We start from the raw sequence: 17794 nt of genomic DNA, 5'->3' as shown, positions 1-17794 counted from the left end.
AGAGAAATAGACTCCAAGGATGGAGTCTTGATGGGAGGGATAGCAGTGTCCCATTGCAAAGGGGCACGGACTAACTGGGGGCCATTATTATAATGATCTACCATACTCCATGATCTGCTGAATGAGGATTAACCAAAACATGCCCCAGTAGGAAAAAAGCAAGCTACTCTCTACTACAGCATTTGCATATCAGCAACTAGGGTTCTTTGGTAGCAAACAGAAACAGACTAGTTAATTTAAAAAGAACAGATGGGCATCAGGAAGCTCACCAACTCAAGAGTTGTACAATGAGACCTCAAAAGTGATAGGAAGAGAGCTGCTCTGGGTGGGGGTTGGGGAGTCTCTGAAGCAGGGATTGATGGACAGCCTTTGTCGGGAACCACCACTGGAATAACTTAGTTCCAGCTGATTTTATTTTTCTGGTCTCTGTGCCATTTGGAGGAACTGTGTGAAAAGTGGGAGAGGACCTAGGCAGGCAGAAGTGTCAGCCGTCTGCTGCTTCCTGGCCATTCCCTATGGGTGCTTATTTGGATCTGTTGGGCCTGACAGTGACTTGTGTATGAACGACATCATTCTGTGTCAGTGCCTCTGCTTCCCCCTCCCCATCCTGCACCCAAGAAGGAAAAAACCTTTTTTCTTCCTTCATACAAAATGTCATCTTAGATTAACTTTTGTCCCACTGCACCTGACTTCTTAAATGCAAGTGTTCCCTAAGGTTCTATCATTCACTCTCCTTTGTTCTCAGCGTCCTCTCTGAACCATTTTAGTCCCCATTTCCCTGTAGGTGACTCCTTGATCTAAGCCTTCCCTATTGCCCATTTTCAATTTCCTGTGGGAATCCTCCACCCAAATCCACTGGCCTCAGCCTGCTCTTCCTCCCAAAACATGCTGTGGCAGATACGACATTGTGGCTCGCTCAGCATCCCCTTCAATCCCCTTATGCATGTCTCCCTCGTAGAGTCTGGAAAGTTATAAATGACATTTCTCAAACTCCTGTGCAGCTGGGGAGCCATGCTTGATTGACTTCCACCAAACAGGCCCTTCCTCGTGAGACGTGGGGGGCAGAAGGGGTGATGTGAGTGATGGGGCTCTCTGGAAGCCACATGGATGGCCACGTGGTGCCCCATCTTGTGTCAGAGGCATTTGGTTCTTCAAGGGCAGCACAGGAGCTTCTTCTGTTCAGTCCTCTAGAGTCACAGGCTGTGCTTGGGGCAGCAGTGGGGTTTCTGCTGGAACATTCCTCCGGGGAGGTTTGTACATATCTCCTGGCCATGTAGCACCCAAGCTTGGTTCTTGGAATTGGAAATTTTGTGCAATACCTAATGGAATAAACATTTTCCTGCTTGTTAAAGTGGATTCTGTCGTCCGCAGCTAAGAACCCTGCCTGATATAAACACTCCCTATCTCCACCAGTGCTGTAGTATAGATATTGAACAACAGGCTCTTTGGGGGAAAAGCCCTGAACAGGGGTGCCTGGGGGGCTCCGTCAGTTGAGCGTCCCAACTCTTGGTTTCAGCTCAGGTCATGATCTCAGGGTCATGAGAACGAGCCTTGGCGCGTGTCGGGCTCTACACTCAGCACAGAATCTGCTTGAAATTCTCTGCCTCTCCCTCTGCCTCTGCCTCCCCTCCCCCACCTTGTACTCTGTCTCTAAAGTAAACAAATAAAATCCTTAAAAAGAAAAAAGAGCCCTGGACCATTTTGTATTTCCACCAGCAGTGTGTGTGAGGGTCTCAACTGCTCGCTCTTCTTGCCAGTGCCTGCTTTTGCCAGCACTTGATTGATATTGGTAAAAGAAACAGCGTAATTCTTAAAAAATGTTCCAGTATCATCACATGACTTTGGAGAGAAGGTAAGATCACACACACACACACACACACTCACTCACTCCTTCCATTGCAGTTAGGAAAGCGTGTTTCTTATTAACACTGGCTAGGTCTTTAGAGTACAGCTTCTTTCCTTTATTGACTTACATTGTCGCAGATCAAGAATTAAGGCAAGTCTTCAAGGTATTGTTTGATTTAAACCAGAAATACCTCTCCAGATTTAGAAACAGATTCCCTAATTGTTCCTGTCTCATGGCTGTCATCCCAGGTGGGTGGATGGACTGGGGACAGAGCTGTCTCCTCATCAGCCCAGGACAGGTTTCTTCACACCCTGAATTGTCTTTTGAATGGGTGTGTGTGTGGGGAGGGGAGACGATGAATAAAATGGCTCAGGTTCAGTCTCAGGACCAGTCTGTAATTTAGTCGTTACCTTCATGTTGAATTAGGAGGCACATTCAAAGACAAGAGGCCTATAGTTAGCAGCTAATTAACGGCCTTGAGGGAATTCTTATCAATTCAGGAGGCTGTGCTCATTTGAAACCGTTGCTGGCTTCCTCTGTTCATAAGCTGTGCCCTGTTTCCCCCACCCCTTCTCCAGGCATCCTCCCTGACTCCTCAAGTTGGTTGCAGAGCTGGGTGAGGATTTCCACTTGCATGCCAGCCACGATCCAAGTCTTGCTGAGGTCAGATATGACCTCAGGACCCCAACTTCAGTTTTGCATCTGCAGGAAATTTTCTTGTTTCACCTTCTAAGGCAAAGTTCATGATACATAATCCCTGACATCCATAGAAATCCTTGGTTATCAGCATCAGGGTCTTTTATAGAGAGACTAGGGCCCAATGCTGTGTTGTGCTCGTGGGTGTGTGTGTGTGTTGGGGGGGAAGATAGAGAGCAAGGTGGGTAGGGAGGGAGGTGGCAGAGGGGTGGTGAGTTCACTCATTACAGAGAACCAAATAAATTGTTTCTGCATAGTCCATCATTTCAAAATTTCCTGTTGCCTTTTCTTTCCTCCTTGGTGCTGATGACTGGACTCTATGGGATCCAGTGACTGGAGAAGGGCAGGCATGTGCTGAACTGCTCAGGTTGAAGCATCTCCTACTCTTTGCCTCTTGGGAAGTAGATACAGGAATTGCGTTCATTATCTTGTGCTCCAGTTTTGAGCCTTCTAGAAATAGGAATTTTGCTATCAGGCCTCAGGGCAGGGAATCCCTTCCCTTAACAATAAGGAGGAAACTAAAACAGCACACAGTGGGGCCTGTAAAGTGTATTGTTCTTGTAAAATATCAGACCCAGCCTGTTGTCTGGTTTTAACTAATGTGCCATACTATAGGTATAACTGTAGGTATAACTCTATAACTCACTCCTGAATTTTACGACTGCTGTATTATTGTTTTTTATTTTTGTATGTGATTTTGAGGTGACAGATTTGATTTCCCTTTGATTCCCCTCCCCACCTGAGATTTGACCCAGTGTATCCCTTAGCTTTTGCTATGTAATGAGCCACCCCCAAAACCTAGTAGCATCAAATGACACATATTTTTATTTATTTATTTATTTATTTATTTATTTATTTATTTATTTATTTTAAGATTTATTTATTTATTTGACAGAGAGAGACACAGCGAGAGAAGGAACACAAGCAGGGGGAGTGGGAGAGGGAGAAGCAGGCTTCCCGCCAAGCAGGGAGCCCGATGCGGGGCTCGATCCCAGGACCCTGGGATCATGACCTGAGCCGAAGGCAGACGCTTAACGACTGAGCCACCCGGGCGCCCCGACACATATTTTTAATAGACTTTATTTTTTAGAGCAGTTTTAGGTTCACAGAAAAATTACATGGAAGGTAAAAAGATTTCCCACGTACTCCTAACCCACTCCCTCATGCACAGCCTTCCCCACTATCAGTATCTTCCCCCAAATGAGTGCATATGTTGCAATTGATAAACCTACACTGAGACATCATTACCATCCAAAGTCCATAGTTTACCTTAGGGTTTACTCTTGGTGTTGTACATTCTGAGAGGTTGGAAAAATGTACAATGACATGTGTCCGCCATGCCATTATAGTATCATACAGAGTAGTTTTGCTGCCCTAAAATTCCATGTTCCACTTATTCATCCCTCCCTCCCACCCCTACCCCCTGACAACCACCGGTCTTTTCACTATGTCCAAAGTTTTACCTTTCCCAGAATGTCATATAGTTGGTATCATCGTACAGTAGTTCACCTTTTCAGGTTGGCTTCTTTCACTTAGTAATATGTATTTAAGTTTCCTCAATATCTTTTCATGGCTTGAAAGCTCATTTCTTTATATCCCTGAGTAGTATTTTACTGCCTAGTACCACAGTTTATTTGTCCACTCACCCACATCTTGGTTGCTTCCAAGTTACGACAATTATGAATAAAGCTGCTATAAACATCCATATGTAGGTTTTTGTGTGGACATAAGTTTTCAACTCATTTGAGTAAATACCAAGGAGCACGATTGCTGGATCATATGGTAAGAATATGTTTAGTTTTAAAAGAAACTGCCAAACGGTTATCCAAAGTAGCAATACTATTTTGCATTTCCACCATTAGTGAATGAGAGTTCCTGTTGCTCCACATCATTGCTAGCATTTGCTGTTGTCAGTGTTTGGGATTTTGGTCATTTTATTAGGTGTGTGGTGGTGACACATATTTTTTAACTTCTCGAGATTCTGTGGGTTGTCTAGGTAGCTCTTCTCACATGGGCAACCCAGCTGGCGCTGGATAGTCTAGGGTGTTCTCACTTTTATTTCTGGGGCCTTGGCTGGAATGATAGGAGACCTCACTCCATGTGGTCTCTCATCCCCCAGTGGGCTAGCCCAGCCTTCCTCACATGATGGTGGAAGGTTCTGATAGCAAAAGAGGGCATGTCCAGGTGTGCAGCACTTTCGAAGCCTCTGCTTTCTTATGTTTGGTACATCCCATTGTCTAAAGCAGGTCGCGTGGCCAGGCCCAGATTGTAGGGATGCAAAAATGACCCCCACTTCTTGCTGGGAGGAGCTGGGAGGAGGAAACTTATGGTGACCACATTTTCCAATCCACAGCAGTTGGTGACTGTGTTGTCTAACTCAGCAAAGGAATCATTTCTTTAAATCACTCTAAATCCCCACCGCAGGTGGCACCTAGAAAATCAGTTTCTTCAGTTATGCCGGGCAACATTATGGAAAGGAGATTAGATACTCTCATTCTTCTTTTCTAATTACCCAGTTGGTATTGTTCCAAAGGGGCAGTCATCATTTCCTGAGACCCCAGCATTAGGAAGGAGCTCACAACCTCTGGTCCTAGTGTCCCATACAAGAAAAGCAACACATTTATTCTTGGCTTCATTTCTTAACTGCTGGGAAAAAGGTTGTTGAGGTTTAAGGGCTGATAATTAATCATGCCTCTTCCCCTTCCATCTTTGGAATAGTTGAGAAATAGATGCAAGCGTGGGAATTGGAGGTCAGAAGAGCACCTCTTCGCTGGCAGCACTGGACCAGAGAATGTGGTTTGGACTATATGGCCAGACAGGGCTTCCTGCTTCTTCCCTTCAGGACAGACCTGGGTTGCCCATGGGTCTGCAGAGCAGTTAGCTGGCCTGGCCAGACAAAAGGAGAATTGTTGCCTCTTACTTTCAGGTCATGGCAGTCAAGACAGAGGGATCAGAGCAGGGCTCGGGAACAGGGGATGAAGGGCCACCCAGGCTGTGGGTAGCTCTGGCTCCTCCCTCCTCACCAGCAGTCAGTGAGGAGTGAGGAGGGAGTGGAAAGAAGATTAGGTGGGAGCTTTCCCCAGTACTTTCTATTCTGACTTTTTTGCAATTTTCCTTTATGCATATATTTCTTAACTTTGTTTTGAAGCATAAAGAGAAGAGCACATATAGAGAAGAGCACATATCATAAGTGTATGGCTCAATACATTTTCACAAATTGAAAACATTCATGTAATCAGCATCTGGATCAAGAATTAGAAAATTACCAGCTCCCTAGAAGCTCTATGGAATCTTTTTTGGTCTGGCTTCTTTTGCTCACAATTAGGACTCTAAGGTTCACCGTGTTGTGTATAGATTTATATTGTTAATTTTTATTGCTGTAGTATCCTACTCTGTGAGTATAGTGTAATTTATTTCCATTCTATGCCCATGGTGGGCATATGTGTAGGTGCCAGATTTAGCTGATTTGAAACATTGTAATATGTGCCTTTTGTGAAAATATGCAGTTATTTCTGGTTGATATATCCCTAGAAATATCCCCTGGGGCCCAGTGATTCCACTTCTAGAGTTATATCCAACAAAAATGCCTAGCAATTTTAGATAGTGAAACTGTTTTCCAAAGAGGAACTATTTGGCACTCCTGCTAGCAGCATTATGAGAGTTCCAGTTGCCCACCTCCTTGCCTCCTAATACTTTGGAAGACGCACAAGTTTCTGTTCTACAGATGAGGGTGAAATACCGGGAGAGGGAGAAAATGAGTCCCTCAATAAAATAAGAATGAAAAGGGAAGAATTTTGCAAAGGATTTTTTAAAAAGAATTTTAAAAAACATGTCAATCCATCTTATTTTTTGATGCATTTCAAACCAAGTTGCAGACAATTAACAGATAGGTGCAAAGCACTACCCTACAAGCAGGAGAGTGATTTATGATCTAACTTTAGAAACTTGAGATGCTCTTAAAGTCTCACCCAGCTCTGTGGAGGAAGGGTTTGCAGACAAAATGTTCCCCCCGCAGAAATTGTGATAAAACACCAATTAGTGACTGCAGCAATGAAGTGGGAGTGTTTAACCTTTCAGGCGTGCCAACAATGTGCTCCTTAATTTGAAAATAGGGTACAAAGTGTTAGCAAGTGAAGAATAGTAATCGTTCATCACTCAACTTGACATATCTCCTTTGCAACAGAGGCAAGAGAAGGAATCCTCTCTGCTCCACTTATTCTGGCTTTCGTCTAACTTCTCTGAGAAAGGACCAGATGTTCTAATGAGGGGTACCAGACACTGAAAATATCCAGAGATGAGGAGAAACAGGCTGACAACTTTCCCCTTGAGAAGCCTACCTTCCCTCTGAGCTCCTCAGCGCACTTTATATGCATTACCCAGCAGCAAGTCTTATTATCCCTTTTTGCAAACTATAGAAAAGTGGTTCGAGGAGGCTAAAAAGGCTCACTCAAGTCTACAAGGGAAGCCAAATGTTCAGCTCAAAATAGAAACTGAGAGCTCTGGGAAATTCAGACAGCCTGAGAGGGTCCTTTAATCTCGACCCTTCCGTGTCTTTTTAGACAATAAGCCTTTCCTTGAAAGAGTTTTTATTCCCCTAAGGATAGGGCTGCCAACTCTCCCTCCAGGATGTTGTAAAAAGGTGACATTTAACAGTGGAAATTGAAACTCTAATTGACTTCTCTTAAAACAGAAAAACAAGCGCCCTGTATTCCTTCTCTTGGCCAGATGTTTGTAATTGTTCCCTTGGGATTCTACCTTGAGGGAAGCTGAAGAGGCAAAATAGAACAGTTCATGGGAATTAGTATCGTTATAGACTCAAGACTTGTTTTTGCTGCGTGGTGGAAGACATGGAGACCCCACCCAAGTAAAGAGAGGTTTCAGGAAGAGGGTTGTAGCTCATGTCACTAGGCCCTGGGACCAAAGAAGCCCCGGAATCTCTTGCAGTGATAAGTAAGGAGCTAGAGGTGAACCCTTCATTTCCAGATCTGGGTGTACGGGGACCTATGATTATTTAGATTAATTGTGTTACTTGCCTTAGCCTAATGGAATTTTAACAGAGATCATGTGAGCAAAGTCTTAAAATGTACTTGCGCAGGAGGTCTTGCCTTCTTGTATTTCAGTCATCATCATGAGAAGAACATGCCTCAGGGAGCCTGCTGGTCAAGGAGGCTGAGACACGTGGATGAGAACCTGGAGCCTAGCCCAACTGAGCCCAGCCTAGACCAGTCAATCTCTAACCTCTCGGCAAACATGTAAGCTAGAGACAACTGCTTATTATTGTGAGCCACTGAGTTTTGTGGTGGTTTGCTATGTAGCACATTATGTTATAGCTGACTGATACAGGCCCATTGAAAGAAGGAATGGTAGAGAGAGACTCTTAGTGACAAAATTTGCAGAAGTGCTGAGCTTGGGGTAGTCATATAGCAAGTACCTTGTAACTGTGAGAGGATCTGAATCCAGTGGGGGTGATTGTATTTTATATATCTGAGAAAGAAGAGTGAACCACACTATTTGTTCTGAATGTCTGGCCTGCCTGTTGATATCTTCCTCTTAATTGTAACTTTTATGAATCCTTTTCTACTGGCTTCATTCCCATCTCTTCCCTAGTCAGTATGTTGACATCTCTTTATGACTCAATCCTGGGCTGAACCATGAATACCCATATAACCACTGCCTAGATTCTACAACTAACATTTTGCTGTATTTGTTTTGTTGCATGTCTGTCTGTCTATCCTTTTTTCCATCCATCAGTTCATCTTATTTTTTTGATGCATTTTGAAATAAGTTGCAGACATCAGTACACATCACCCTGATGGTGAATTTTGACAAAGGCATGTACCCATCACCCATGAAAGTTTCTTCATGTCCCTTCCCAGTTAATCCCACCCTCACACCCCAGGATAAAGACTATTTTGTGTGGTTTTTTTCTCCCCTACTGTAGATTAGTTTTGTCTGGGTTAGTGTATAAATGGAATTATACACTATGTAATCTTCTGTGTCCAGCTTCTATTTAGCATAATATTTTTGATATTCACACATGTTGTTGTAACTATCAGTAATGGTCATCGTTTTAAAAAATGAATAATTAGACAAGATATTTGGAGACTCTCTTTACCTTAAGGTTTGGGGCTTCTGTGACATGTATACAGTTATAGTAACCACTGTTAAGTAATACACTTGAACCAAACATCCTTCTGAAACAGGCATCTCTCCTGCTGTCTGTCAGAGATCTGGCCCTTTGGTATTCACCCCCGCCCCGCCCCCCTTGAAGGTTGATAAATCTTTCAAAACTGCTGAGGGAATTTATTGAGATTTGTCCCATGGGCACAGTGCTTTTGATTTACTGACTTGAGTAAAATGTAGGGGCTGACTGAGCTCTTAGGATTAATTGGCATCTGACTTTTCCCCAAAGGGGTCCTCAGCAGTTTATCCTTCCCAGGACTCACAACAGTATGTCCAAACTGTGGGTTAGTGGGAATGATTGAAAGACTTGGAGAGTTGTCTTTCTTACTTTGCTGTACTCTGGTTCCATTGCAGTGAGTGGGGAAAAAAATGAAAGAAAATGAGAATAAAATGACAATTTTCCTCCACCGTAGCTAAAAGCCAGTGCTCAGCCTATTCGACCACTTTATCCCTTAGACTTAGTGTGAAGATTTAACTAATTTAACTAAGAATTAAAGCCTCACTTAGTGTGGCCTGGCTCCTGACTTTGTTCCGTGCCAATTTAGCTAAGCTGGAACTACACTTCCCAGAATTCCCTTCCCTGCGGTCTTCCACGGTTAGCGGGACAACTGACCCTCGCTCGCCTGGGAAGACGGAAGTGACGCAACACTGTAGTCTTTCCACCCTTGAAAGGCGGGCTTGGGGGCTCACGTGCTGTCGCAGGCCTTGGGATTGGCGCCCACCCTCGGCTCACCACTGGGCGGGGCACAGCGGCGGTGGTAGCCCTCCTGCGGCCCTTCTGACAACTGGGCAGGGGGCGGGCCTGCAGCCACGTCAGCTCCCTGGGGCCGCCGTCGACTTCCCTGACTTCTGGGCCAGGCTGCCAGCCGCGCTGCCCACACGTGGGCACCAGACACAGAAGCAGCAGCTGTGCATAAGCTGTGCAACCAGCTCCCACCCACAGTTTTATCACACATCCCGTATTCCGTGTTATTCTTGACGCTCCTGCCTCACTGGTCGAATCCTGAGTGGATTTCCCACCACAGAGGATGTGCAGCATTCACTGCTGGTTCTTCTCTCTTTTCCCCCTTAACACCCGGGTTTGGTTCCAAGATTCACAGTCCTCTCCGCAGCTGAGATTCAGGGAGAGCTGGCTGAGTCCAGCCTCAGGGGTGACTTGATGAACCTAAGGCAGTTTTGCTAAGGGTAAAGGACCCAGTCCTAGCCCGTGAGATGGGGGAGAAGTCACTGAAGGACTTCTAAAGAATAGGCCCTTTGGATAAAGAGGTAAGTATGGAAGGACATGGCTTTTTGTTGTTATTCTACTAGATGTTGCCCAAAACTAATGCTTCCACAAGGGACACTGGCCTTAGGAGAACATGTTGCAGGAAGATGGAAGGAAGTACCTTGGCCCGTGAAAGCTCACTGAGCTGCTCAAGAAACCAACCCTTATCCCCGGTTGCCTGGTCCCAGTTTCAGCACTGAATGAATGAAGGTCCAGTGTCCTGGGAAGCCCCTCAGTCCTGAGCATGCCCGATGGGTGGTCCCTCTTGCCCTGCCTCAGGACTTTAATGTGAGGTGATAATTCCCTTTACTCTTTAAGCCCTGTGAGTTGTGGCTCTTTTGGGTGCAAGTAGCTGAAAGGATTCTGAATGGTATGGGGCAGTACAAGAAGGTGCCTCTTGTTTTCTGATAGCAGTTGTAAAAGAGGTACTCTAAAAAATATTTTGTGTAATGTCAACGTCAGTGGAAAAGTGCTTCGTTTATCTCAGAAACTGTGTCATTTTGTTTCTTCAAATCAGTTTCACTAATCTATGGGCAGGTATAACTTAGTACATTTTACCTAATTAAAAAAAAGTTACCACTTAGGCATGCATATGATATATTAAAATATAAATATAACATTCTGTTTTAGTCTTTGTATGTCTTTGGGCCTTTTTTTTAGCTTCCTCTTAAAATAGGAGTGCCCTTAAAGTGATGGCTATGGAGGGAGGGGATATGGAGGGAGGGGGTGATCTCTCTTCTTTATGTTTAAAAGCCTTAAATAAGTTACTGGGACTTTAAGAAAATATTTTTAGATGAGTTTGATGTCATTTAGTTGACTTTTTCCCGGAAAGAAAGGCTTCCAGGGCTTGACACTGTCCTCCTGTGGGTGTGGTAAATTAATTGTATTATTGATCTTTACCCTTTCCTGTGTCTACACCTGTCCTAGCTTGGGCTGCTGTAACAAAAATACCATCCTGGATGGCTTATACATAACAAATAAACGAATTTATTTTTCACTGTTCTGGAGGCCAGAGGTCCCAAGGCCAGGATGGCAGCAAGGTGCCGGCTCTGGTAATAGCCCTTTTCTGGGTTGCAGACTGCCAGGTTGTCCTTTCAGCCTCATACAGTGGAGAGCAGAGAGGGGAAGCAAGCTGTCTTGTGACTCTAATTATAAGGGCACTAATCCCATTTATGAGGGCTCCCCCCTCATGACCTCATCCAGTCTTCATTAGCGCCCAAAGGCACCACTTCTTAATACTATCATATTATGGGGGGAAGTTTTCACCATATGAATTCTGGGGGTACACAAACATTGCGTCCATAATAACACCCTTTGCCACATGGCATGTGCCCTCCCACTATGACTCTGGGTTTGCTCATGTGTTGTTCTTTGGCCAACAGGTGCAAGCAGAGGCTGGAAAAGTAGTCACATAGTTGGGATTGTTCATGCTCTGCCTTGCCTATGACTGTGTGCCAAGGTTAGCCTGTTGGAGAATGAGGGTCACATGGCACAAGCACACCAGTTGATAGACAGACTGCCAGATGGGAGTGAGCCCAGAGGTGACAGAAGAATCACTCAACTGAACACAGCCTAAATTGCTGGTCCATTAACTCACAAGCTACATCAATGCTTACTGCTTTAAGCCAGGGAGTTTGGGGTTGGTTTGTTACACAGCATTATTGCAGCAATGGATAACTAAGGTATCTTTTTATCCATCAGGGACAATTTGGATGGGTTGTGAGAAGGGGCTAAATGTATTGGCTTTACAGACAGTCATACCTGATAGAATTTAACTCAGAAGTTGCCCAGGAATCACCCACTTAGACATGCTTATGTCCTATTCAAAGGTAAATATAACAGTACCATTTTAAGTATACATATGTGTGTGTCTTCAGGCCTTTAGCTTTGCTCAAAAAATGGGGTGCCTTCACATGGACCAGATCCCACCAATGGGCGCTGGTCTCTATTTCGCATGTATGATAGCCTCGAGTGAGTTATTGGGGATTTTTATGAGTTTGGTGTAATTCAGCAATTAAAATCAGGGGCAGCAACCACTAGATGCCCATGTAACTTTCTTATGCTGGTTAGGACAATATTGAGGTGGTTTTCCAGGGTGCTGATGTGAAATCATACGTGATCATTTAAATTTAAATTCATTGTAGGGGCACCTGGGTGGCTCGGGCAGTTAAACATCTGACTCTTGGTTTTGGCTCAGAGTGGTGAGATTGAATCTCTAGTGGGGCTCTGCAAGATCAGCATGGAGTCGGCTTGAGATTCTCTCTTCCTCTCCCTCTGCCCCTTCTCTCTCCTTCTCTCTCAAATTAATGAATAAGTAAAATCTTAAAAAATATTTAAATTCATTGTAACTAAATAAAATTAATCCAGTTCTTCAGTCATACCGGCCATAAGTCGATAGTTCCACAGCCACAGAGGGCTAGCGGCTACTGCTTTGGATGGCACAGACACAGAACATTTTCATTATCTCAGAAAATTTTATTGGACAGTGCTGGACTCAGTGTTTATGTTCACATTTCTTACTTACAACTTCTTTTCTGTCTAAACCTCTAGTTTCTGCTGACCACTTGATTCTGACAGCCCCTCAGTCTGTACCCTTTGGGAAAAATGAATTACTGTTTTCTAGATTATTTAATAAAACTCAAGCTAGCCTGTTTTGACATTTACAACGTCCAACGTTCTCTTCGTTTACAGGTCACAAAGCTAACTGACAGAGTATCCATGCTGCCAGAGCAGGGAGGCTTGGGGAGGAGTGAGGGCAGCTGAGGGGATCCCCCAGTTTGAGTTGTAAACTTGAGTTGTCCAACAAAACTTGAGGGGGACAGAGAAGAAAATGAAGCATGAAGAGAGACTATTGGACAAAATTGTGTTTCACTGGTCAGGCGCTTCTGAACTTGCCCTCTCCACGCCCACGCCAGCTGAGCTAGCATTTGCTAGAGGACAGAGCTCACAGCTTGTCTCCATTCTCTGCTTTCAAGGAGAAATTTTCCCCCAAAGCAACTTCTCCCCAGATCACTCCTGGCCTCTCTTCACCTCTTTACTCACTGGATGGGATGACTTTTTTTGTTTTACTTGTTTTTATTTTATTTTTATTTTAAACAATCTCAGTTACAAAAAATTTACAAGTACCCTAATTTCCTGAATAGTTTTTAGAGATTTTTTATTTTAATTCCAGTATAGTTATCATACAGTGTTATATTGGTTTCAGGTGTACAATATAGTGATTCAACAGTTCCATACATCACCTGGTGCTCAGTGTACTCTTCATCTCCTTCACTTATTATCTCCCACCATGTCCCCAGTGTTAACCATCTGTTTTTCTCTATAGTTAAGAGTCTGTTTCTTGGTTTCTCTCTCTCTTTCTGTCTCTCTTTCCTTTGCTCATCTGTTTTGTTTCTTAAATTCCATGTATGGATGAAACCATATGGTATTTGTCTTTCTCTGACTGATTTATTTCACTTAGCATTGTATTCTCTAGCTCCATCCATGTTGTTGCAAATGGCAAGATTTCATTTTTTATGGGTGAATAATATTCCACTGTATATGTATACCACTTCTTTATCCATTCATCTATCGATGGACACTTGAGCTGCTTCCATAATTTGGTTATTGTAAATAATGCTGCTGTGAACATAGGGGTGCATGTATCCCTTTGAATTAGTGTTTTTGTATTTTTTGAGTAAATACCAAGTAGAGTGATTACTGGATCATAGGGTAGTTTTATTTTTAACTTTTTGAGGAACTTCCATATTGTTTTCCACAGTGGCTGTACCAGTTTGCATTCCCACCAACAGTGCACGAGGGTTCCTTTTTCTCCACATCCTCACCAATCCCATTGTTTTTTGTGTTTTTGAATAGCCATGGTGAGAGGTGGTAGCTCATTGTGGTTTTGATTTGCATTTTCTTGATGATGAGTGATGTGGAGCATCTTTTCATGTGTCTGTTGGCTATCTGGATATCTTATTTGGAAAAATGTCTGTCATGTCTTCTGCCCATTTTTTAATTGGATTATTCATTTTTTGGGTGTTGAGTTGTATCAATTCTTTATATATTTTAGATACTAACCCTTTATCAGATATGTCATTTGCAAATATATTCTCCCATTGAGTAGGTTGCCTTTTAGTTTTGTTGATTGTTTCCTTCACTGTGCAGAAGCCTTTTATTTTGATGAAGTCCCAATAGTTTATTTTTGTTTTTATTTCCCTTGCCTTAGGAGCCATGTCTAGAAAGATGATGTTACAGCCGATGTTAGAGAAATTACTTCCTGTGCTCTCTTCTAGGATTTTTGTGATTTCAGGTTTCACATTTAGGTCTTCAATCCATTTTGAGTTTATATTTGTGTTTGGTGTAAGAAAGTGGTCCGGTTTTCATTCTTTTGCATGTAGTTGTCCAGTTTTCCCAACATCATTTGTTGAAGAGACTATCTTTTTCCCTTTCAGTATTCTTTCCTGCTTTATTGAAGATTAACTGACCATATAATTATGGGTTTATTTCTGGGTTTTCTATTCTTTTCTATCGATTTATGTGTCTTTTTTTTTTTTTTTTTTGCTAGTACCATACTGTTTTGATTACTACAGCTTTGTAATATAACTTGAAGCCTGGAATTGTGATGCCTCCAGCAATGCTTTTCTTCTTAAAGACTGCTTTGGCTATTTGAGATCTTTGTGGTTCCATACAAATTTTAGGATTGTTTGTTCTAGTTCTGTGAAAAATGCTGTTGGTATTTTGATAGGGGTTGCATTAAATGTGTAGTTGCTTTGGGTAGTATAGATATTTTAACAATACTTGTTCTCCCAATTCATGGGCATGAAATGTCTTTCCATTTCTTTGCGTTGTCTTCAGTTTCTTTCATTGGTGTTTTATAGTTTTTGGAGTACAGGTCTTTCATCTCTTTGATTAATTTTATTCCTAGGTATTTTATTATTTTTGGTGCAACTATAAATGGGATTGTTTTCTTAATTTCTCTTTCTGCTGCTTCAGTATTAATGTATAGAAATGCAACAGATTTCTGTACATTGATTTTATATCCTGCAACTGCTGAATTCATTTATCAATTCTAGCAGTTTTTTGGTGGAGTCTAAGGTTTTTCTCTATTTAGTATCATGTCATCTGCAAATAATGAAAGTTTTACTCTTTCCTTACCAATTTGGATGCCTTTTATTTCTTTTTGTTGTTTGACTCCTGTGGTTAGGACTTCCAGTACTATGTTGAATAGAAATGGTGAGAGTCGATATCCTTGTCTTGTTCCTGACCTTAAACAAAGGGGGAAAGCTTTCAGTTTTTTCCCATTGAGTATGTGTTCACTGTGGGTTTTTCATGTAGGGCCTTTATTATGTTGAAGTATCTTCCCTCTTAACCTACTTTGTTGGGGGTTTTTATCATGATGTTTGTGATGACTTTTTTGTATGCTTGATCTGGGAAGTATAGACTGAGCTCCTCCATGTCCAGAACTTTCCCTTGGTGGGCCCCTTACTGCTAGCCTCACAGGCAGAGGCCTCCCAGGATGGGGACTGATAGGTAGTTGGATAGCTCTGCCTTGCATTGTGGGATGTAGTTGGCAAGTCCACTAGAGCCTCATATTAAGTACTTTCCTTCAACTATGCTTCCCTCAGTTATCACTTAAGTTTTATTTATTTAAGTAATCTCTACACCCAACATGGGGCTTGAACTCACAACCCCAAGATCAAGAGTCAGATGCTTTTTAGCTGAGCCAACCAGGTGCCCCACTCCCTCAGTTATCACTTAAAGGTAAACTTTTGGTTTCCATCTGCCATTCCTTGTCTTAGTTCTCAATTTCTTTAGAATTTAGATGAGGAAGAGAAATGCTGTTTACTAGATGTTCCCAGTGACCCCGTAGTCTTGGTAAAGTGTTTTCTGCCCATGCTTGATTTGGGCTACACCTGTGCACCCATCTCCAGTTTAGCATGTGTCTGACCCCCCAAACCTGAAGTGTATCCAGCTAGTTGTTTGTGCAGATTTTACTGCATGGGGTGGGGGTGGGGCTTGATAGAGGCCGATGTGGTTTAAACTGAGGTATGAGGGAAGGACAGAGTTTGGATAGAATTAGAGGGCAGGATGCACAAACCTAGAGGCAGGAAGTTCAAAGACTGTTCAGGAGGGAAGTGTAAAACCATTTGGTCTACAGGGCTCCTGCAGGTACATGATGAGAGATAGTCTGGAGAGATAGACAGGGATCATCAACTGGTGATATTTCTCTTCACCTCAAAGTCATCAGCATCTTTGCTCACCTTCCTTTGCTTGCTCTGTGTTGGACAGGAAGAGGGATCCTTCATGCCCCTTTGAGGCCCACCCTCCTCTTCCCCGTCACCTCCTGCAGGATCTTGTTTCCTTTTGTGTCCCATCTTATGAGAAGAGCTAACCTTACAGAGCATTTATCTGTGCCACTTTCTGAGGATGCTCTCATTTCATCCTTACCACAAAAGCTTTGGCACTTGTGTATGCTGTTATCCTCACTTTGTGGTGGAGAAACAGAAACACCACATGGATGGGCAGCTTGCCCAGGGTCCTACTGCTGGAATCAAAACCCAGGCTGGGGTGAAGCTCCTATAGCACTATAGCTTCCTCCCATTTCCTTTGCATTTTCTGCTCCTTTTCTACTTCCCTTCTGCGTATAAATGTGTTCATGTCTCCCTTCTCCTAAGAAACACTTCTCTCCATTGTCCTGTCTCCTCAGCCTTCCCTCCTGCTTCTCTCCCTCCCTTTCCAGCCAAACATTTTGAGGGCTCTTTTTTTTTTTATTCTTATATTATCCCCATACATTGCATCATTAGTTTTAGATGTAGTGTTCCATGATTCATTGTTTGTGCATAACACCCAGTGCTCCATGCAGAATGTGCCCTCCTCAATACCCACCACCAGGCTAACCCATCCTCCCACCCCCCTCCCCTCTAGAACCCTCAGTTTGTTTTTCAGAGTCCATCGTCTCTCATGGTTCGTCTACCCCTCCGATTTCCCCCCCTTCATTCTTCCCCTCCTGCTACCTTCTTCTTCTTCTTCTTTTTTTTTCCTTAACATATATTGCATTATTTGTTTCAGAGGTACAGATCTGAGATTCAACAGTCTTGCACAATTCACAGCGCTTACCAGAGCACATACCCTCCCCAGTGTCTATCACCCAGTCACCCCATCCCTCCCACCCCACCTCCACTCCAGCAACCCTCAGTTTGTTTCCTGCGATTAAGAATTCTTGAGGGCTCTTCTTAAGGTCAGTGCTTCACCACCATCACTGCCACTTTGCTCCCAAAGGTGCAAAGGACTGTTTCAACCATTCCTCTTCCTTCCATTCCATCTTAGAGTCTGTCTTGAGATTGCAATTGAGATGTTGGCCAAGGTCCAGTCATCTGAAGGTTTGAGTGAGTCTGGAAGAACTGCTTACAAGACAGCTCACTCAATTGGTTGTGGGCAGGAGGCCTTAGTCCCTCAGCACGCAGACCTGTCCATAGGGCCACTGGGGTGTCCTCACAACGTGGCAGGTGATTTCACCTAGAGTGAGCAGTTCCAGGGAGAGCAGATAGGAAGCCACAATGCCTTCAGACTGTGTGAACATATTGTAAGACCACCACATGTATCTTTCTTGTGGCACTTGTAATAGTTTGCATTATATATTAGATATGTATATGTATGTTTTTCTCTCCTAAGCTAAACTGCTTTTTGGACATATTTATTTTTCTTTGTGTATTCTTTTTTTCTTGTGGTAAAAAATACATGACATAAAATTTACCATTTTGCCCATTTTTAAGTGTGCAGTTAGGTGGCATTAAGTACATTCACATTGTTCTGCAACCATC

Source organism: Mirounga angustirostris, unplaced genomic scaffold, assembly GCF_029215605.1.
Source record: "Mirounga angustirostris isolate CCGP_5_RB_7025 unplaced genomic scaffold, mMirAng1.0.hap1 SCAF_10, whole genome shotgun sequence".
Lineage (NCBI taxonomy): Eukaryota > Metazoa > Chordata > Mammalia > Carnivora > Phocidae > Mirounga > Mirounga angustirostris.
The sequence above is the reverse complement of the archived record's forward strand: the minus strand, read 5'-3'. Positions refer to the sequence as shown.